This window comes from Nerophis ophidion, linkage group LG08 (genome assembly GCF_033978795.1).
Source record: "Nerophis ophidion isolate RoL-2023_Sa linkage group LG08, RoL_Noph_v1.0, whole genome shotgun sequence".
In the NCBI taxonomy this organism is placed as follows: domain Eukaryota; kingdom Metazoa; phylum Chordata; class Actinopteri; order Syngnathiformes; family Syngnathidae; genus Nerophis; species Nerophis ophidion.
In genome coordinates, this window is record NC_084618.1 from 16,781,655 (window position 1) to 16,805,828 (window position 24,174).

Consider the following 24,174-nt stretch of genomic DNA (forward strand, 5'->3'; position numbering starts at 1 on the left):
GTTCCCATCCTCACCTATGGTCATGAGCTTTGGGTCATGACCGAAAGGATAAGATCACGGGTACAAGCGGCCGAAATGAGTTTCCTCCGCCGGGTGGCGGGTCTCTCCCTTAGAGATAGGGTGAGAAGCTCTGCCATCCGGGAGGAGCTCAACGTAAAGCCGCTGCTCCTCCACATCGAGAGGAGCCAGATGAGGTGGTTCGGGCATCTGGTCAGGATGCCACCCGAACGCCTCCCTAGGGATGTGTTTAGGGCACGTCCAGCTGGTAGGAGGCCACGGGGAAGACCCAGGACACGTTGGAAAGACTATGTCTCCCGGCTGGCCTGGGAACGCCTCGGGATCCCCCGGGAAGAGCTAGACGAAGTGGCTGGAGATAGGGAAGTCTGGGCTTCCCTGCTTAGGCTGCTGCCCCCGCGACCCGACCTCGGATAAGCGGAAGATGATGGATGGATGGATGGAGTCCAGTCCATAGTGGATCTAACATAATAGTGAGAGTCCAGTCCATAGTGGATCTACCATAATAGTGAGAGTCCAGTCCATAGTGGATCTAACATAATAGTGAGAGTCCAGTCAATAGTGGATCAAACATAATAGTGTGAGAGTCCAGTCCATAGTGGATCTAACATAATAGTGTGAGAGTCCAGTCCATAGTGGATCTAACATAATAGTGAGAGTCCAGTCCATAGTGGATTTAACATAATAGTGAGAGTCCGGTCCATAGTGGATCTAAGATAATAGTGTGAGTCCAGTCCATAGTGGATCTAACGTAATAGTGAGAGTCCAGTCCATAGTGGATCTAAGATAGTAGTGAGAGTCCAGTCCATAGTGGATCTGACATAATAGTGATAGTCCAGTCCATAGTGGATCTAACATAATAGTGAGAGTCCAGTCCATAGTGGATCTAACATAATAGTGAGAGTCCAGTCCATAGTGGATCTAACATAATAGTGAGAGTCCAGTCCACAGTGGGGCCAGTAGGAGACCATCCCGAGCGGAGACGGGTCAGCAGTGCAGAGATGTCTCAACCGATGCCCAGGCGAGCGGTCCACCCCGGGTCCCGACTCTACTCTGGACAGCCAGCACTTTACCTTCCCAATTTGTTTTGTTTTTAACCCCTTTTTAATCCTGGACATACATTGAAAACACACACAACCCTGACTCAAAATGCCGGACATTTGAGGCATTTAAGAAACCCCGCCCGGACAGCCCCGCAAAAGAGGACGTATGGTCATTTTAGTACAGGGGTCACCAACACCAGGTTGCCCGTAAGGACCAGATGAGTCGCCCGCTGGCCTGTTCTAAAAATAGCTCAAATAGCAGCACTTACCAGTGAGCTGCCTCTATTTTTTAAATTGTATTTATTTACTAGCAAGCTGGTCTCGCTTTGCTCGACATTTTTAATTCTAAGAGAAACAAAACTCAAATAGAATTTGAAAATCCCAGAAAATATTTAAAAGACTTGGTCTTCACTTGCTTAAATAAATTCATTTATTTTTTTACTTTGCTTCTTATAACTTTCAGAAAAACAATTTTAGAGAAAAAAATACAACCTTAAAAATTATTTTAGGATTTTTAAACACATATACCTTTTTACCTTTTAAATTCCTTCCTCTTCTTTCCTGACAATTTAAATCAATGTTCAAGCATTTTTTTTTTATTGTAAAGAATAATAAATACATTTTAATTTAATTCTTCATTTTAGCTTCTGTTTTTTCGATGAAGAATATTTGTGAAATATTTCTTCAAACTTATGATTAAAATAAAATAAAAATATTCTGGCATATCTATTAAATCTGTAGAATCAAATTTAAATCTTATTTTGAATTTATTTTAAATTTTTTGATTTGGAAAATATAGAAGAAATAATGATTTGTCTTTGTTAGAAATATAGCTTGGTCCAATTTGTTATATATTTTAACAAAATGCAGATTGGATTTTAACCTATTTAAAACATGTCATCAAAATTCTAAAATTAATCAGGAAAAATTAATAATGATGTTCCATTAATTCTTTTTTTATTTTTTTCAAAAAGATTCGAATTAGCTATTTTTTCTATTCTTTTTCTTGGGTTGAATTTTGAATTTTAAAGAGTCGAAACTGAAGATAAACTGTGTTTAAAAATGTCATTTTCATTTTTTTCGTGTTTTTTTTCCCTCTTTTAAACCGTTCAATTAAAGGGGAACATTATCACCAGACCTATGCAAGCGTCAATATATACCTTGATGTTGCAGAAAAAAGACCATGTATTTTTTTAACCGATTTCCGAACTCTGAATGGGTGAATTTTGGCAAATTAAACGCCTTTCTGTTTATCGGTCTTTTAGCGATGACGTCACCCAGGTAACACACCCGCCATTTTCATTTTCACATTACAAACACCGGGTCTCAGCTCTGTTATTTTCCGTTTTTTCGACTATTTTTTGGAACCTTGGAGACATCATGCCTCGTCGGTGTGTTGTCGGAGGGTGTAACAACACTAACAGGGAGGGATTCAAGTTGCACCACTGGCAAGAAATCTGCCGCCAGACCCCCATTGAATGTGCCAGAGTGTCTGCACATTTTACCGGCGATGCTAAGACAGACATGGCACAGAGATGTATGGATAACCTGCAGATGCATTTGCAACGATTAAGTCAGCGAAATCACAAAGGTGAGTTTTGTTGATGTTGTTGACTTATGTGCTAATCAGACATATTTGGTCGCAGCATGATTGCCAGCTAATCGATGCTAACATGCTATTCACGCTAGCTGTATGTACATTTGAAACTAGATACCCACATTTAATGCGAAACAAACACTTACCAATCGACGGATTTAAGTTGCTCCAGTGTCACAAGATGCGAAAGTCCTGATCGTTTGGTCCGCACATTTTACCGGCGATGCTAATAAGGCGGCCATGCTATGGGCCACTTCATTAGGTACAGCCGCGCTATGGCCGAATAGCGTCAATAGCTATTTGCTCAATAGCTTTAATTTCTTCTTCAATTTCGTTTTCACTATCTGCCTCCATGCTCCGACCATCTGTTTCAATACATGCGTAATCTGTTGAATCGCTTAAGCCGCTGAAATCCGAGTCTGAATCCGAGCTAATGTCGCTATATCTTGCTGTGGTAACCGCCATGTTGTTTGTATTGGCAGCCCTGTATGACGTCACAGGGAAATGGATAGCGGTTTCGAAGATAGCGAAAATAAGGCACTTTAAAGCTTTATTTAGGGATATTCCGGGACCGGTAAAATTTAGAAAAAAACTTCAAAAAACACAACAAGCCACTGGGAACTGATTTTTATTGTTTTTAACCCTTTTGAAATTGTGATAATGTTCCCCTTTAAGTGTTTTTTTTTTCCAATAATATATTCTCTACAAAAAACCTTCCGTAAAAGGAAAAAAAATCTACGACGGAATGCCAGACAGAAATACCCATTTATATATATATATATATATATATATATATATATATATATATATATATATATATATATATATATATATATATATATACACACACATATAGAGATTTATTTATTAAAGCTAAATTGAGCAAATTGGCTATTTATGGCAATTTATTTAAAGGGGAACATTATCACAATTTCAAAAGGGTTAAAACCAATAAAAATCAGTTCCCAGTGGCTTGTTGTATTTTTTGAAGTTTTTTTCAAAATTTTACACCTCCCGGAATATCCCTAAATAAAGCTTTAAAGTGCCTTATTTTCGCTATCTTCGAAACCGCTATCCATTTCCCTGTGACGTCATACAGGGCTGCCAATACAAACAACATGGCGGTTACCAAAGCAAGATATAGCGACATTAGCTCGGATTCAGACTCGGATTTCAGCGGCTTAAGCGATTCAACAGATTACGCATGTATTGAAACAGATGGTTGGAGTATTGGAGGCAGATAGCGAAAACGAAATTGAAGAAGAAATTAAAGTTATTGAGCGAATAGCTATTGACGCTATTCGGCCATAGCGTGGGTGTACCTAATGAAGTGACCCATAGCATGGCTGCCTTATTAGCATCGCCGGTAAAATGTGCGGACCAAAGGATCAGGACTTTCGCATCTTGTGACACTGGAGCAACTTTAATCCGTCGATTGGTAAGTGTTTGTTTCGCATTAAATGTGGGTATTTAGTTTCAAATGTACATGCAGCTAGCGTAAATAGCATGTTAGCGTCGATTAGCGTAGCATGTTAGCATCGATTAGCTGGCAGTCATGCTGCGACCAAATATCTCTGATTAGCACATAAGACAACATCAACAAAACTCACCTTTGTGATTTCGTTGACTTTATAGTTGCAAATGCATCTGCAGGTTATCCATACATCTCTGTGCCATGTCTGTCTTAGCATCCCCGGTCAAATGTGAAGACACTTTGGTACATTCAATGGGGGTCTGGCGGCAGGCACTTTCTCATCTTCGGGCCAGTGGTGCAACTTGAATCCCTCCCTGTTAGTGTTGTTACACCCTCCGACAACACACCGACGAGGCATGATGTCTCCAAGGTTCCAAAAAATAGTCGAAAAAGCGGAAAATAACAGAGCTGAGACCCGGTGTTTGTAATGTGAAAATGAATATGGCGGGTGTGTTACCTCGGTGACGTCACGTTCTGACGTCATCGCTAAAAGACCGATAAACAGAAAGGCGTTTAATTTGCCAAAATTCACCCGTTTAGAGTTCGGAGATCGGTTAAAAAAATACATGGTCTTTTTTCTGCAACATCAAGGTACATATTGACTCTTGCATAGGTTTGGTGATAATGTTCCCCTTTAAGTGTGTATCAAACTGGTAGCCCTTCGCATTAATCAGTACCCAAGAAGTAGCTCTTGCTTTCAAAAAGGTTGCTGACCCCTGGTCTATAAATATAAATATATATATATATACACACATATACTGTGTCGGAAGTGAAAAGATATCTGATTGATATCAATGGCATGCAGTATCAATATGGCACCTAGCTAGGCTACAGTCAATCCATCAGGCTCCATTTAATGGCGGGCAATATAACCCGTAAGGAGGTCTAACGGCAGCCGAGGAAGAGGAAGAATTAGCGCTCGGTGGGGAGAAAGATCCACATTAAGATCCACGGCGCTGCTTGACGAGCCTCCTGGTCGGAGCAAATCACTTTCAGCAAACAAAACAGAGTGTCATGGTTATTTGGTGACGAACCCCAAGATGCAGAGATGGAGGCAGGCATGGAATGTGAAAACATGACTTAATTAAATACTAAGACAAAACCAAAACCAAAAGGGTACAAACACAAAGCGCGCACGAGGCGGATAATCAAACAAAAGGAGCTAGCCTGGGAGCTAGAAAATAACGAACAGGAGCTTAGCGTGGAAGCTAGCGGGTAGCGAACAGGCAAACAGAAGTCGTACTTGTATAATGAAAAATAAAACGGAAGCAGGGAACAAAAAAACAGTAAGCTACAAACATCAACTGAAAATAACTTACCGCTACGCTGCAAAGACAAGGTACGACACGACAGGAGCGATAACACGTCAGAAGAGCGACTAGACGTGACATCGACAAGACAATACAATGATCCAGCAACTGACACCAGACAAAGCAGGTACAAATAGGAGCGGGCTGATTGGCAACAGGTGCGGCCAGGTGCAGCTGAGGAGGAACACAGCACTCCGGGAACAAAACAGGAAGCTGACCAAATAAGAGCACTAGACAGGAACTAAAGACAGGAGATACTAAACACAGAGGAAACAGACAAATGTAGAGGAAAAAACTAAAACATAGACAAACTGTCAGGGGAAAGCCTGACACAGAGGCCCTCAGCAGAAACATGGCCGCAGTTAGGGTCTCTTATCGGCCCCCTGCTGGCCACAAAGCACCGCGCACCCGTCAAGCAGCAAAAAGTGCTCCGGTCGCTTCGCCGCAACTTTTTTTGGGGGGGCGGATTAGAAGGTGAGGAGGCTGGCGAGGCAGGTCTGGGAGGACCGAGGGCCCGCCATCGATTGTCCGCCAAGGTGTGATGGACGACGCAATAAGTGGCGGCGGATGAGGAGGGGGGAGGGAGGAGGGGATGATTTGTGCCCCTCGAAGGAGCGAGGATAGGGGCGGGGCTAACAAGAGAGGTCAGACATCAAGTGGATGATGATGTACGCCCCCCTGCTGGCTGGAGGGAGTAACTGCAGCCAGCAGCACTGAGCATCATCCATTCATTCATTTTCTACCGCTTGTCCTTTTTGGGGTCAACAGGGGTTTGCTGGAGCCTATCTCAGCTGCATTGGGGCGGAAGGAAGGAAGGAAGGAAGGAAGGAAGGAAGGAAGGAAGGAAGGAAGGAAGGAAGGATACGGGTTTGTCAAAATCATCACTTCATTAAAAGTTTCTCCTCTAAAATCACCACTTTTCATATTTCAACGTCATTGTTTCACACAGCTGTGATGAGGTGGCGACTTGTCCAGGGTGTACCCTGACTTCCGCCCGATTGTAGCTTAGATAGGCTCCAGCGCCCCCCGCGACCCCAAAGGGTATAAGCGGTAGGAAATGGATGGATGGATGTTTCAAACAGGCTTTATTGTATCAATGCTGATTCATTATTATTGTAAAAAAATGTTAAAAAAAATGTACAAAAAATTTTTCATAAAAAAAAAAATCATCTAATCCAGAGGTGTCAAAGTGGTTTTCGCTGAGGGCCACATTGCAGTTATGTTTGGCCCCCAGAGGGCCGCTTCTAACAGTGAATACTATTGTTACACTATTTTGTTTCATGCATTTTATTAGTAGATTTTGTTTTAAATAAAATGTAATAAAAAAAGAAAATATATGATCTGCGATGAGGGGGTGGCTTGTCCTGGGTGTACGCAGCCTTCCGCCCGATTGTACCTGAGATAGGCACCAGCGCCCCCCGTGACCCCAAAGGGAATAAGCGGTAGAAAATGGATGGATGGATGTTTCAAACAGGCTTCATTGTATTAAACGTGAATCAATATTATTGTAAAAAAAATGTAAAAAAAATGTTTTAATAAAAAAATATGTCTAATCCAGAGGTGTCAAAGTGGTTTTCACTGAGGGCCACATGGCAGTTATGTTTGGCCCCCAGAGGGCCGCTTCTAACAGTGAATACTATTGTTACACTATTTTGTTTCATGTAGATTTTGTTTTAAATAAAATTTAATAAAAAAAGAAAATATATGATTTGCGATGAGGAGGCGGCTTGTCCAGGGTGTACCCTGCCTTCCGCCCGATTATAGCTGAGATAGGCATCAGCGCCCGCCGCGACCCCGAAGGGAATAAGCGGTTGGAAATGGATGGATGGATGTTTCAAACAGGCTTCATTGTATCAATGTTGATTCAATATTATTGTAAAAAAATGTAAAAAAAAATTTTTAATAAAAAAATCATCTAATCCAGAGGTGTCAAAGTGGTTTTCACTGAGGGCCACATGGCAGTTATGTTTGGCCCCCAGAGGGCCGCTTCTAACAGTGAATACTATTGTTAGACTATTTTGTTTCATGCATTTTATTCGTAGATTTTGTTTTAAATCAAATCTAATAAAAAAGAAAATATATGATTTGCGATGAGGTGGCGGCTTGTCCAGGGTGTACCCTGCCTTCCGCCCGATTATAGCTGAGATAGGCATCAGTGCCCGCCGCGACCCCAAAGGGAATAAGCGGTTGGAAATGGATGGATGGATGTTTCAAACAGGCTTCATTGTATCAAACCTGATTCAATATTATTGTAAAAAAAAATGTAAAAAAAAAAATTTAATAAAAAAAAATATCTAATCCAGAGGTGTCAAAGTGGTTTTCACTGAGGGCCACATGGCAGTTATGTTTGGCCCCCAGAGGGCCGCTTCTAACAGTGAATACTATTGTTACACTATTTTGTTTCATGCATTTTATTAGTAGATTTTGTTTTAAATCAAATGTAAAAAAAAAAAAGAAAGAAAATATATGGTCTACGATGAGGTGGCGGCTTGTCCAGGGTGTACCCTGCCTTCCGCCCGATTGTAGCTTAGATAGGCTCCAGCGCCCCCCGCGACCCCAAAGGGTATAAGCGGTAGAAAATGGATGGATGGATGTTTCAAACAGGCTTCATTGTATCAATGCTGATTCAATATTATTGTAAAAAAAATGTAAAAAAAAATTTTAATAAAAAAATCATCTAATCCAGAGGTGTCAAAGTGGTTTTCACTGAGGGCCACATGGCAGTTATGTTTGGCCCCCAGAGGGCCGATTTTTACAGTGAATACTATTGTTACACTATTTTGTTTCATGCATTTTATTAGTAGATTTTGTTTTAAATCAAATGTAATAAATAAAGAAAATATATGATCTGCGATGAGTTGGCGGCTTGTCCAGGGTGTACACAGCCTTCCGCCCGATTGTAGCTGAGATAGGCCCCAGCGCCCCCCGCGACCCCAAAGGGAATAAGCGGTAGAAAATGGATGTTTCAAATAGGCTTAATTGTATCAAACCTGATTCAATATTATTGTTAAAAAAATTTAAAAAAAATGTTTTAATAAAAAAATATATCTAATCCAGAGGTGTCAAAGTGGTTTTCACTGAGGGCCACATGGCAATTATGTTTGGCCCCCAGAGGGCCGCTTCTAACAGCGAATACTATTGTTACACTATTTTGTTTCATGCATTTTATTACTAGATTTTGTTTTAAATAAAATGTAAAAAAAAAAAGAAAATATATGATCTGCGATGAGGTGGCGGCTTGTCCAGGGTGTACGCAGCCTTCCGCCCGATGTAGCTGAGATAGGCTCCAGCGCCCCCCGTCACCCCAAAGGGAATAAGCGGTAGGAAAATGGATGGATGGATGGAAAAATATGGTAATTTGCAGTAATTTTACCTCAAGATGTAATATATATTACTGTAAATGGAAAACATTATTGCTTTTTTTATGGTTTAAAAAAAAGGCAGCTCAGTTGCACGAATTTTACTGTAAAATTTACATTTGTTTTTTTGTCACTGTAAATTAAAAAAAATGCAAATTTAAAAACATTTTGCCAGTTTTTGTTGTTGTTTTTTTACTGTAAATCAACAAGTGTAGATTTTTGGGTGTATTACTGTAAATGGCAAAAGGGCACCACAGTTTATTACAGTAAAAAAAAGTACAGTTTTTATATGCATTTTAGTTGTACATTTTTTTAAATGAAAATGTTCAACAAATATATAAGTTGCGGTAATTTCGCCTCAAAATGTAGTGTGTTTTATTACTGTAAATGGAAAAACACTAGTGCTCTTTTTATGGTAAAAAAAAAAAAAGGCAGCTCAGTTGCCAGAATTTCACTGTAAAATTTACATTTATTTTTTTACTGTAAATTTAAAAAATGCTATTTTACAGTAAAATGTTGGCACCTGAGCTGCTTGTTTGTTTGTTTATTTTTTTACCGCAAATCAACAAGTGTAGATTTTTCAGTGTCTTACTGTAAATGGCAAAACTACACCAGTTTATTACAGTAAAAACAAAAAAAATTTTTTAATTTAACTGAAAAATGCTGTAAAAACCACAGCAAATTTCACAATTCGACCATAATATTTATCGTTACTTTTACATGGATAACTTGATGTAAAATTATTATTAGTTGTAGTATTTATTTATATTAAAGAATGATAATATATTTTTGCATAATCAGACAATTTTTAAATCAGAATAATTGTATATAAGTTATCACAAAACTTTGTGTTTCAATGAGTTCCCGGCGAGCAGACAAAAGCTGTCTTTGATTTTGCGAATCCAAAGGCTTGTAAAACTCCACTGTGGAGGATGGGAAGCGACATGAAGGTGTGGATTTCTTAGATGTATTGTAAGACTGTTTGTACTGCTATTTTATTCGGAAAATTAGGACTTTTTCTTCTAAAATTACAATTTTATTTTCATAAATTTATAAATCTAAGACATTTTGTACTGCTATTTGTTTTGTACAATTATGACTTTTTCTTCTAAAATTACAATTTTATTTTCATAGAATTATAAATCAAAGACACTATGCACCGCTATTTCTTTTTCGTAAAATTATGACTTTTTCTTTTAAAACTACGATTGTGATTTCCTAAAATTATAAATCCAAGACACTTTGTAATGCTATTTTATTCGTAAAATTAGGACTTTTTCTTTTAAAATTAAAATTTTAATTTAAAAAAATTATAAACCTAAGACATTTTGCACTGCAATTTTTTTTGTAAAATTATGAGTTTTTCTTCTAAAATTCAAATTTTATTTTCATAAAATTATAAATCACAGACATTATGCACTGCAATTTTTTTTTCTCGTAAAATTATGACCTTTTCTTCTAAAACTACAATTTTAATTTCCTAAAATTATAAATCTAAGACATTTTGTAATGCTATTTTATTCGTAAAGTTAGGACTTTTTCTTTTGAAATTACAATTTTAATTTAAAAAAAATTATAAATCCAAGACATTTTGCACTGCAATTTTTTTGTAAAATTATGATGTTTTTTTTCTAAAATTAAAATTTTATTTTCATAAAATTATAAATCCAAGACATTATGCACTGCTATTTTTTTTTTCGTAAAATGATGACTTTTTCTTGTAAAACTACAATTTTAATTTCCTAAAATTATAAATCTAAGACATTTCGTAATGCTATTTTATTCTTAAAATTAGGACTTTTTCTTCTAAAATTAAATTTTTCTTTTCATAAAATTATAAATCCAAGACATTTTGTACTGCTATTTTTTTCATACAATTTTGACTTTTTATTCTAAAATTACAATTTTATTTTCATAAAATTATCATTCTAAGACATTTTGTGTTGTTATTTTGTTTTTGTAAAATTATGACTTTTTATTCTAAAATGACAATTTTATTTTGATAAAATTATATATCTAAGACATTTTGTACTGCTTTTTTTATTTATAAAATTATGACTCTTTCTTCAATAATTACAATTTTAATTTAATAAAATTATCAATCCAAAACATTTTGCAATGCTAGTTTTTTCGTAAAATTATGACTTTTCTTCTAAAAATAAAAATTTTACTTTCATAAAATTATAAATCTAAGACATTTCAGGTTGCTATTTTTTTCTTGTAAAATTATGAAATTTTTATTCTAAAATTACCATTTTCTTTTCATAAAATTATAAATCCAAGACATTTTGTACTGCTATTTTTTTCATACAATTTTGACTTTTTATTCTAAAATTACAATTTTATTTTCATAAAATTATCATTCTAAGACATTTTGTGTTGTTATTTTGTTTTTGTAAAATTATGACTTTTTATTCTAAAATGACAATTTTATTTTGATAAAATTATATATCTAAGACATTTTGTACTGCTTTTTTTATTTATAAAATTATGACTCTTTCTTCAATAATTACAATTTTAATTTAATAAAATTATCAATCCAAAACATTTTGCAATGCTAGTTTTTTCGTAAAATTATGATTTTTCTTCTAAAAATAAAAATTTTACTTTCATAAAATTATAAATCTAAGACATTTCATGTTGCTATTTTTTTCTTGTAAAATTATGAAATTTTTATTCTAAAATTACCATTTTATTTTCATAAAATTATAAATCCAAGACATTATGCACTGCTATTTCTTTGTAGTAAAATTATGACTTTTTCTTGTAAAATTACAATTTTAATTTCCCAAAATTATAAATCCAAGACATTTCGTAATGCTATTTTATTCGTAAAATTAAGACTTTTTCTTCTAAAATTAAATTTTTCTTTTCATAAAATTATAAATCCAAGACATTTTGTACTGCTATTTTTTTCATACAATTTTGACTTTTTATTCTAAAATTACAATTTTATTTTCATAAAATTAGCATTCTACGACATTTTTTGTTGTTATTTTGTTCTTGTAAAATTATGACTTTTTATTCTAAAATTACAATTTTATTTTGATAAAATTATATATCTAAGACATTTAGTACTGCTCTTTTTTATTCATAAAATTATGACTCTTTCTTCTAAAATTAAAATTTTAATTTAACAAAATTATAAATCTAAAACATTTAGCAATTTTATTTTATTCATAAAATTAGGACTTTTCTTCTAAAATTAAAATTTCACTTTCATAAAATTATACATCTAAGACATTTTGTGTTGCTATGATTTTCCTGTGAAATTGTGAAATTTTTATTCTAAAATTACCATTTTATTTTCATAAAATTATAAATCTAAAACATTTAGTACCGCTATTTTTTTTCCGTATAATCATGACTTTTTCTTCTAAAACTACAATTTTGATTTCCTAAAATTAAAATCTAAGACATTTTGTAATGCTATTTTTTTCATAAAATTATGACTTTTTCTTCTAAAATTACGATTTTGTTTTCATAAAATTATAAATCTAAGACATTTTGTAATGCTATTTTTTTCATACAATTAAGACTTTTTATTCTAAAATTACAATTCTATTTTCAAAAAATTATCAATCTAAGACACTTAGTGTGTCATTTTTTTCTTGTAAAATTATGACGTTTTCTTCTAAAATTACAATTTTATTTTCATAAAATTATAAATCCAAGACATTTTGTAATGCTATTTTATTCGTAAAATTAGGACTTTTTCTTTTAAAATTAAACATTTATTTTCATAAAATTATAAATCCAAGACATTATGCACTATTTTTTCCCTAAAATTATGACTTTTTCTTCTAAAACTACAATTTTGATTTCCTAAAATTATAAATCCAAGACATTTTGTAATGCTATTTTATTCGTAAAATTTGGACTTTTCCTTCTAAAATTAAATTTTTCTTTTCATAAAATTATAAATCCAAGACATTTTGTACTGCTATTTTTTTTCATACAATTTTGACTTTTTATTCTAAAATTACAATTTTATTTTCGTAAAATTATCATTCTAAGACATTTTGTGTTGTTATTTTGTTCTTGTAAAATTATGACTTTTTATTCTAAAATGACAATTTTATTTTGATAAAATTATATATCTAGGACATTTTGTACTGCTTTTTTTATATTCATAAAATTATGACTCTTTCTTCTAAAATTACAATGTCAATTTAATAAAACATTTTGTGTTACTATTTTTTTCTTGTAAAATTATGAAATTTTTATTCTAAAATTACCTTTTTATTTTCATGGAATTATAAATCCAAGACATTTTGTACTGCTATTTTTTTCATACAATTATGACGTTTTATTCTAAAATTACACATTTATTTTCATAAAATTATCAATCCAAGACATTTTGTGTGTTATTTTTTTCTTGTAAAATTATGACGTTTTCTTCTAAAATTATAATTTTATTTTCATAAAATTATAAATCTTAGACATTTTGTACTGCTATTTTTTTCATAAAATTATGACTTTTTCTTCTAAAATTACAATTTTAATTTCATAAAAATATAAATCCAAGACATTTTGTAATGCTATTTTATTCGTAAAATTAGGACTTTATTCTAAAATTACAATTTTATTTTTATAAGGTTGTTAATCTAAGACATTTTGTGTTGCTATTTTTTTCTTGTAAAATTATGACATTTTCTTCCAAAATTACAATTTTATTTTCATAAAATTATAAATCCAAGACATTTTGTACTGCTATTTTTTTCATACAATTATAACTTTTTATTCTAAAATTATCAATCAATCAATCAATGTTTACTTATATAGCCCTAAATCACTAGTACAATTATACTTTCATAGAATTATCAATCTAAAACATTATGTGTGTTGTTTTTTTTTGTAAAATTATGAGTTTTTCTTCTAAAATTACGATTTTATTTTCAAAAAATTATAAATTTAAGACATTTTGTACTGCTATTTTTTCGTACAATTATGACTTTTTATTCTAAAATTACAATTTTATTTTCATAAAATTATCAATCTAAAACATTTTGTGTGTTATTTTTTTCTTGTAAAATTATGACTTTTTCTTCTAAAATTACGATTTCATTTTCATAAAATTATAAATCTAAGACATTTTGTACTGCTATTTTTTTCGTAAAAATTACGACTTTCTTCTAAAATTACAATTTTAATTTGATAAAATTATAAATCTAAAACATTTTGCAATGCTATTTTATTCGTAAAATTAGGACTTTTCTTCTAAAATTAAAATTTTACTTTCATAAAACATTTTGTGTTGCTATTTTTTCTTGTAAAATTATGACTTTTTCTTCTAAAATTACAATTTTGTTTTCATAAAATTATAAATTCTAAGACATTTTGTACTGCTATTTTTTTGTACAATTATGACTTTTTATTCTAAAATTACAATTTTATTTTCAAAAAATTATCAATCTAAGATACTTAGTGTGTCATTTTTTTCTTGGAAAATTATGATATTTTCTTCTAAAATTACAATTTTATTTTCAAAAAATTATCAATCTGAGACACTTAGTGTGTCATTTTTTTCTTGTAAAATTATGACTTTTTCTTCTAAAATTACGATTTTATTTTCATAAAATTAGAAATTTAAGACATTTTGTACTGCTATTTTTTTCGAGAAATTATGACTTTTTCTTCTAAAATTACAATTTTAATTTCATAAAAATTTAAATCCAAGACATTTTGTAATGCTATTTTATTCGTAAAATTAGGACTTTTTATTCCAAAATCACAATTTTATTTTCATAAGGTTATTAATCTAAGACATTATGTGTTGTTGTTTTTCTTGTAAAATTATGACATTTTCTTCCAAAATTACAATTTTATTTTCATAAAATTATAAATCCAAGACATTTTGTACTGCTATTTTTTTCATACAATTATGACTTTTTATTCTAAAATTATCAATCAATCGATCAATGTTTACTTATATAGCCCTAAATCACTAGTACAATTTTACTTTCATAGACTTATCAATCTAAAACATTTTGTGTGTTATTTTTTTCTTGTAAAATTATGACTTTTTCTTCTAAAATTACGATTTCATTTTCATAAAATTATAAATCCAAGACATTTCGTACTGCTATTTTTTTCGTAAAATTTCTTCTAAAATTACAATTTTAATTTGATAAAATTATAAATCTAAAACATATTGCAATGCTATTTTATTCGTAAAATTAGGAATTTTCTTCTAAAATTAAAATTTTACTTTCATAAAACATTTTGTGTTGCTATTTTTTTCTTGTAAAATTATGACTTTTTCTTCTAAAATTACGATTTTGTTTTCATAAAATTATAAATTCTAAGACATTTTGTACTGCTATTTTTTTCGTACAATTATGACTTTTTATTCTAAATTTAAAATTTTATTTTCAAAAAATTATCAATCCAAGACACTTAGTGTGTCATTTTTTTTTGTAAAATTATGACTTTTTCTTCTAAAATTACGATTTTATTTTCATTACGCCCATTACGTCGATCGCGAGCTACCAGTGGACCACGGAGGGGTGTGTCAGTCGATCTCCAGCCAGGCTTTTAAAAAAAATAGACCTAAAAATTAGTGATCATCAATCTTCACCAAGACGTCACTTAAATGACATTCACGGTACCGGAGGGTCTTGTGAGATGACGCTGGCTGCTGCAAGATCATTATTATGAAAATATGACCGAGAGGAAGGCGAGAAAGACTTTTTATTTCAACAGACTCTCGCGCCGTACCTTCCGTCAAAACTCTAAAGGCCGACTGCACATTTCCTATCTTCACAATAAAAGCCCTGCTTCATGCTGCCTGCGCTAACTAAATACAGAGTCTCGGAAAACTGGCGTGCACAAGCGATCCCTCAGAAAGCTGGCGTGCACATCACTTGTGCACGCCAGCTTTCCGAGACTCTTATTTTGTTAGCGCAGGCAGCATTAAGCAGGGCTTTTATTGTGAAGATAGGAAATGTGCAGTTGGCCTTTAGAGTTTTGACGGAAGGGACGGCGCGAAAGTCTGTTGAAATAAAAAGTGTTTCTCGCCTTCCTCTCTGTAATTTTTTTCATAATAATGAACTGGCAGCAGCCAGCGTCATCTCACAAGACCCTCGGGTGCCGTGAATGTCAATCAAGCAAGCTACGGAATTTGCCGCCAATGTTTTTCTTGTAAAGTGTATGGAAGCTGGATGAATTAGATGCCAAAAACCAACCACTTTCATGTGGTATTGTACAGAAAGGACAACTTTTTTTCTCCTCCATTTGAAAATGTGGGCGTTATCATCATTACTGTCTGATTCCAATCAATGCAAGTCATCAGAATCAGGTAATACACCAACTTATATTCTTGTCTTCGTGAAAGAAAGACATCTATATGTGTTACACATGCTTGTATTATCATTAAACACATTTAACTTGTTTACAAAAATGTCTCTTTCATAAATAAATAAATATAAATTATATATATAAATGAGGTAGATCCCCTCGAGTTGGTCAATTGAAAAGTAGCTCGCCTGCAGAAAAAGTGTGGGCACCCCTGATCTAAGACATTTTGTGTTGTTGTTTTTCTTGTAAAATTATGACATTTTCTTCCAAAATTACAATTTTATTTTCATAAAATTATAAATCTAAGACATTTTGTAATGCTATTTTATTCGTAAAATTAGGACTTTTTCTTTTAAACTTAAACATTTATTTTCATAAAATTATAAATCCAAGACATTTTTTTCTCGTAAAATTATGACTTTTTATTCTAAAATTCCAATTTTATTTGGATAAAATTATACATCCAAGCCACTTTGTATTGTTATTTTATTCTCATAAAATTATGGCTTTTTATTCTAAAGTTACAATTTTATGATGATAAAATTGTAAATCTAAGACCTGTTGTATTATTGGATGGAGAAGGACTAAGGCCATGACCAGTCGGGGGAGGAGAGGAACTAGCGATTAGCTCACTTTCCTAAAAAGAAGCATGCAAACGTAAACAAAGCCATGGAGCTTGAGTGCGACAAGACCAGAAGTGGTGTCTTACTTCCTGCCATGGTTATCATCCGTCAGGGCGACAAATGAGGCGTTCGGCGAGCGGTAATAAGAATTTGACAAATCACGAGCAGAGAATTAACTTGAATCGTGGAAACCAGGCCGGCCGCCATTAGTCAGCCAGGAGGAAAGAGGAGAAAAGGTCAGAAGAAGCAAACTCTTCCCAGCAAATAATGAAAGGACGACATTCAAGATGATGAACGTCGCTCAATACACGCTCGTCTGACTTTTCTTTTATTGTGTTTTATCTAATTATGCATCAAATAAATGGGTCGGTAATATTTTTTGAATATGCCAAAATAAATGCAGCAGCACTTTGTTTAGACATTATATTGCAAAATAATAAATACAAAAGTTATTACACAATATTCACTTACAAAATGCACTTTTCTCCAAAAAGTCTGACTTGACTCCACCATGCATTCCACTTTTTTTCTACCATTCGGTTACAATATTTCACAAAATATTACATCTTGAACACCATTAGTTTATGACATTTTTCTTGAACATTACAACTTTATTACTATTAAATTACGACATTTTCCTTGAATATTACAACTTTATTACCATGAAATTACTTTGTCCTTCAAAATTAGGACTTTATTACCATTGGTTTAAGACATTTTTCTTAAAAATTACAACTTTAATACCAATAGATTGCCACATTTTAACGAAACGTTACAACTTTATTGCTATGTTTACATTTTCTTTCAAATTAAGACTATAAACATTAGTTTCATAAACATTTTCTTGAAAATTAGGACTTAATCACCATTAGATTATGTCACTTTCCTTAAAAATGACAGCTTTATTACTATCAATTTATGACATTTACCTTGAACAGTACGATTTACCAATAATCACATTTTTTTTTAAATTACAACTTTACTAATATTAAATTACATTACTTTTATTAAGATTAAATGACATTTTCCTTAAAAATAATGACATTAGTACCATTAGTTTACGAAATTTTTCTTAAAAATTCCCACATAATCACCATTAGATTATATAATTTTCCTTAAAGACTAAAATGTTATTACCATTAGTTTACAATATTTTGCTTGAAAATTACAACTTAATCACCATTAGATTATAAGATTTTCAATAAAAATTACCATCAATTAAATTTTGCTTAAATATTACAAATTTAATACCATTAGATTACAATATTTTCCTTGAATATTACAACTTTATTACCATGAAATTACTTTGTCCTTCAAAATTAGGACTTTATTACCATTAATTTAAGACATTTTCCTTAAAAATTATAACTTCAATACCAATAGATTGCCACATTTTAACGAAACGTTACAACTTTATTGCTATGTTTACATTTTCCTTCAAATTAAGACTATAAACATTAGTTTTACAACATTTTTCTTGAAAATTAGGACTTAATCACCATTAGATTATGTCACTTTCCTTAAAAATGACAGCTTTATTACTATCAATTTATGACATTTACCTTGAACAGTACGACTTACCATTAGTCACTTTTTTTTTTTAATTACAACTTTGCTAATACTAAATTACATTACTTTTATTAAGATTAAATTACATTTTACTTAAAAATTATGACATTAGTACCATTAGTTTACAACATTTTTCTTAAAAATTCCAACTTTATCACCATTAGATTATATAATTTTCCTTAAAAACTAAAATTGTATTACCATTAGTTTACAAAAGGGACAAGCAGTAGAAAATGGATTGGATGGATAGTTTACAGTATTTTGCTTGAAAATTACGACCTAATCACCATTAGATTATAACATTTTCCTTAAAAATTACGACTTTATTACCATTAGATTATATAATTTTCCTTAAAGACTAAAATGTTATTAACATTAGTTTACAATATTTTGCTTGAAAATTACGACTTAATCACCATTAGATTATAAGATTTTCAATAAAAATTACCATAAATTAAATTTTGCTTAAAAATTACAACTTTAATACCATTAGATTACGATATTTTCCTTGAATATTACAACTTTATTACCATGAAATTATTTTGTCCTTCAAAATTAGGACTTTATTACCAATAGTTTCCAACATTTTCCTTAAAAATTACAACTTTATTACCAGTAGATTAAGACATTTATTTATTATTTATAACTGTATGATTAAATCTTCCTTAAAGTTAAGACTATTACAATTAGTTTACGACGTTTTGCTTGAAAATTAAGACTTAATCACTATTATGTCATTTTTCCTTAAAATCACAACTTTATTACTATCAAATTACAACATTTTCTTTGAACATTACAACTTATCACAATTAGATACAATTATTCTTTGAAAACTACAACTTTATAACTATGAGTTTACTATATTTTACTTGAAAATTACTACTTTATTGCCATTAGATTATAAAATTTTCCTTAAAAATGAGGACTTTATTACCATAAAATTACATTTTCCTTTAAAATAAGGACTTTAATACCATTAAATTACGACATTTTCCCTGAAAATTACAACTTTAATACCATTAGAATAAGACATGTATTTACTACCATGGAATTTTTCCTTAAAATTACAACTTTATTACTATTAATTTACAATATTTTCTGTGAACATTACAACTTATCACAATTAAATAAAAAGTTTCTTCAAAAATTATGACTTTATTACTATTAGTTTACTTGAAAATTACTACTTTATTTCCTTAAAAATTACGACTTTAATACCATAAAATTATATTTTGCTTAAAAATTACAACTTTATTACCATTAGATTACATTTTCCTTGAAAATTACAACATTAATACTATTAGATTAAGACATTTTTTTTATTATTTATTGCTGTATGATTATATTTTCCTTAAAATTAAGACAATGGTCATTAGTTTACGACGTTTTGTTTGAAAATTAAGACTTAATCACTATTATGTAATTTTTCTTTAAAATTATAACTTTATTGCTATTAATTTACAACATTTTCTTTGAACATTACAATTTATCACGGTTAAATAAAATGTTTATTACTATTAGTTTAATTAAAAATCACTACTTTATTACCATTATATTATAAAAAAAATTCTTAAAAATTACGACTTTAATACCATAAATTAAGACTTAATCACTATTATGTAATTTTTCCTTAAAATTACAACTTTATTACTATTATTTACAACATGTTCTTTAACATTACAACCTATCACAATTAAATAATTTTTTCTTTAAAAATTACTACTTTATTACCATTAGATAATAACATTTTCCTTAAAAATTAGGACTTTATTACCATAAGATTAAATTTTCCTTAAAAATGAGGACTTTATTACAGTGAAATTGTGACAAATTCCTCGAAAATTTGTACTTTTCCTATTAAATTACAACTTTTCCTTAAAAATGTATACTTTATTACCATTAGTTTGCTACATTTCCCTTTAAAACTATGACTTTGTTACCATTAGATTACGTCTTTGCCTAAAAAATTAAGACTTACATTATTATTGGTTTACTATATTTTACTTGAAAATTAATACTTTGTTGCCATTAGATTATAAAATTTTCCTTAAAAATTAGGACTTTATTACCATCAAATTAAATTTTCCTTAAAAATGAGGACTTTATTACAGTTAAATTACGACAATTTTCTTGAAAATTCTAACTTTTCCTATAAAATTACAACTTTTCCTTAAAAATTAAGACTTTATTACCATTAGTTTGCTACATTTCCCTTTAAAACTATGACTTTATTACCATTAGATTACGTCTTTACCTAAAAAATTAAGACTTATATTATTATTACTTTACTATATTTTACTTCAAAATTACTACTTTATTGCCATTAGATTATAACATTTTCCTTAAAAATTAGGACTTTATTACCATCAAATTAAATTTTCCTTAAAAATGAAGACTTTATTACAGTTAAATTACGACAATTTTCTTGAAAATTCTAACTTTTCCTTAAAAATGTATACTTTATTACCATTAGTTTGCTACATTTCCCTTTAAAACTATGACTTTATTACCATTAGATTACGTCTTTACCTAAAAAAATTAAGACTTATATTATTATTGGTTTACTATATTTTACTTCAAAATTACTACTTTATTGACATTAGATTATAACATTTTCCTTAAAAATTAGGACTTTATTACCATCAAATTAAATTTTCCTTAAAAATTAGGACTTTATTACAGTTAAATTACGACAATTTTCTTGAAAATTCTAACTTTTCCTATAAAATTACAACTTTTCCTTAAAAATTAAGACTTTATTACCATTAGTTTGCTACATTTCCCTTTAAAACTATGACTTTGTTACCATTAGATTACGTCTTTACCTAAAAAATTCAGATTTATATTATTATTACTTTACTATATTTTATTCAAAATTACTACTTTATTGCCATTAGATTATAACATTTTCCTTAAAAATTAGGACTTTATTACCATCAAATTAAATTTTCCTTAAAAATGAGGACTTTATTACAGTTAAATTACAACAATTTTCTTGAAAATTCTAACTTTTCCTTAAAAATTAAGACTTTATTACCATTAGTTTGCTACATTTCCCTTTAAAACTATGACTTTATAACCATTAGATTACGTCTTTACCTAAAAAATTAAGACTTATATTATTATTAGTTTACTATATTTTACTTCAAAATTTCTACTTTATTGCCATTAGATTATAACATTTTCCTAAAAATTAGGACTTTATTACCATCAAATTAAATTTTCCTTAAAAATTAGGACTTTATTACAGTTAAATTACGACAATTTTCTTGAAAATTCTAACTTTTCCTATAAAATTACAACTTTTCCTTAAAAATTAAGACTTTATTACCATTAGTTTGCTACATTTCCCTTTAAAACTATGACTTTATTACCATTAGATTACGTCTTTACCTAAAAAAATTAAGACTTATATTATTATTAGTTTAGTATATTTTACTTCAAAATTACTACTTTATTGCCATTAAATTATAACATTTTCCTTAAAAATTAGGACTATTACCATCAAATTAAATTTTCCTTAAAAATTAGGACTTTATTACAGTTAAATTACGACAATTTTCTTGAAAATTCTAACTTTTCCTATAAAATTACAACTTTTCCTTAAAAATTAAGACTTTATTACCATTAGTTTGCTACATTTCCCTTTAAAACTATGACTTTATAACCATTAGATTACGTCTTTACCTAAAAAATTAAGACTTATATTATTATTAGTTTACTATATTTTACTTCAAAATTACTACTTTATTGCCATTAGATTATAACATTTTCCTAAAAATTAGGACTTTATTACCATCAAATTAAATTTTCCTTAAAAATTAGGACTTTATTACAGTTAAATTACGACAATTTTCTTGAAAATTCTAACTTTTCCTATAAAATTACAACTTTTCCTTAAAAATTAAGACTTTATTACCATTAGTTTGCTACATTTCCCTTTAAAACTATGACTTTATTACCATTAGATTACGTCTTTACCTAAAAAAATTAAGACTTATATTATTATTAGTTTAGTATATTTTACTTCAAAATTACTACTTTATTGCCATTAAATTATAACATTTTCCTTAAAAATTAGGACTTTATTACCATCAAATTAAATTTTCCTTAAAAATTAGGACTTTATTACAGTTAAATTACGACAATTTTCTTGAAAATTCTAACTTTTCCTATAAAATTACAACTTTTCCTTAAAAATTAAGACTTTATTACCATTAGTTTGCTACATTTCCCTTTAAAACTATGACTTTATTACCATTAGATTACGTCTTTACCTAAAAAATTAAGACTTATATTATTATTAGTTTACTATATTTTACTTCAAAATTAGTACTTTATTGCCATTAGATTATAACATTTTCCTTAAAAATTAGGACTTTATTACCATCAAATTAAATTTTCCTTAAAAATGAGGACTTTATTACAGTTAAATTACGACAATTTTCTTGAAAATTCTAACTTTTCCTATAAAATTACAACTTTTCCTTAAAAATTAAGACTTTATTACCATTAGTTTGCTACATTTCCCTTTAAAACTATGACTTTATTACCATTAGATTACGTCTTTACCTAAAAAAAATTAAGACTTATATTATTATTAGTTTACTATATTTTACTTCAAAATTACTACTTTATTGCCATTAGATTATAACATTTTCCTTAAAAATTAGGACTTTATTACCATCAAATTAAATTTTCCTTAAAAATGAGGACTTTATTACAGTTAAATTACGACAATTTTCTTGAAAATTCTAACTTTTCCTATAAAATTACAACTTTTCCTTAAAAATTAATACTTTATTACCATTAGTTTGCTACATTTCCCTTTAAAACTATGACTTTATTACCATTAGATTACGTCTTTACCTAAAAAATTAAGACTTATATTATTATTACTTTACTATATTTTATTTCAAAATTACTACTTTATTGCCATTAGATTATAACATTTTCCTTAAAAATTAGGACTTTATTACCATCAAATTAAATTTTCCTTAAAAATGAGGACTTTATTACAGTTAAATTACGACAATTTTCTTGAAAATTCTAACTTTTCCTATAAAATTACAACTTTTCCTTAAAAATTAAGACTTTATTACCATTAGTTTGCTACATTTCCCTTTAAAACTATGACTTTATTACCATTAGATTACGTCTTTACCTAAAAAAAATTAAGACTTATATTATTATTAGTTTACTATATTTTACTTCAAAATTACTACTTTATTGCCATTAGATTATAACATTTTCCTTAAAAATTAGGACTTTATTACCATCAAATTAAATTTTCCTTAAAAATGAGGACTTTATTACAGTTAAATTACGACAATTTTCTTGAAAATTCTAACTTTTCCTATAAAATTACAACTTTTCCTTAAAAATTAATACTTTATTACCATTAGTTTGCTACATTTCCCTTTAAAACTATGACTTTATTACCATTAGATTACGTCTTTACCTAAAAAATTAAGACTTATATTATTATTACTTTACTATATTTTACTTCAAAATTACTACTTTATTGCCATTAGATTATAACATTTTCCTTAAAAATTAGGACTTTATTACCATCAAATTAAATTTTCCTTAAAAATGAGGACTTTATTACAGTTAAATTACGACAATTTTCTTGAAAATTCTAACTTTTCCTATAAAATTACAACTTTTCCTTAAAAATTAAGACTTTATTACCATTAGTTTGCTAGATTTCCCTTTAAAACTATGACTTTATTACCATTATATTACGTCTTTACCTAAAAAATTAAGACTTATATTATTATTAGTTTACTATATTTTACTTCAAAATTACTACTTTGTTGCCATTAGATCATAACATTTTCCTTGAAAATTAGGACTTTATTACCATCAAATTAAATTTTCCT

General features: G+C 29.7%; 1 protein-coding gene across 3 annotated transcripts in view; it reads right to left on the reverse strand.

The window, feature by feature from the left end:
- lg08h2orf42 (linkage group 08 C2orf42 homolog) overlaps nucleotides 1-24,174 on the reverse strand; it is a 112,196-nt gene that overhangs the window by 55,445 nt on the left and 32,577 nt on the right. The gene's annotated exons all lie outside the window — the stretch shown is intronic.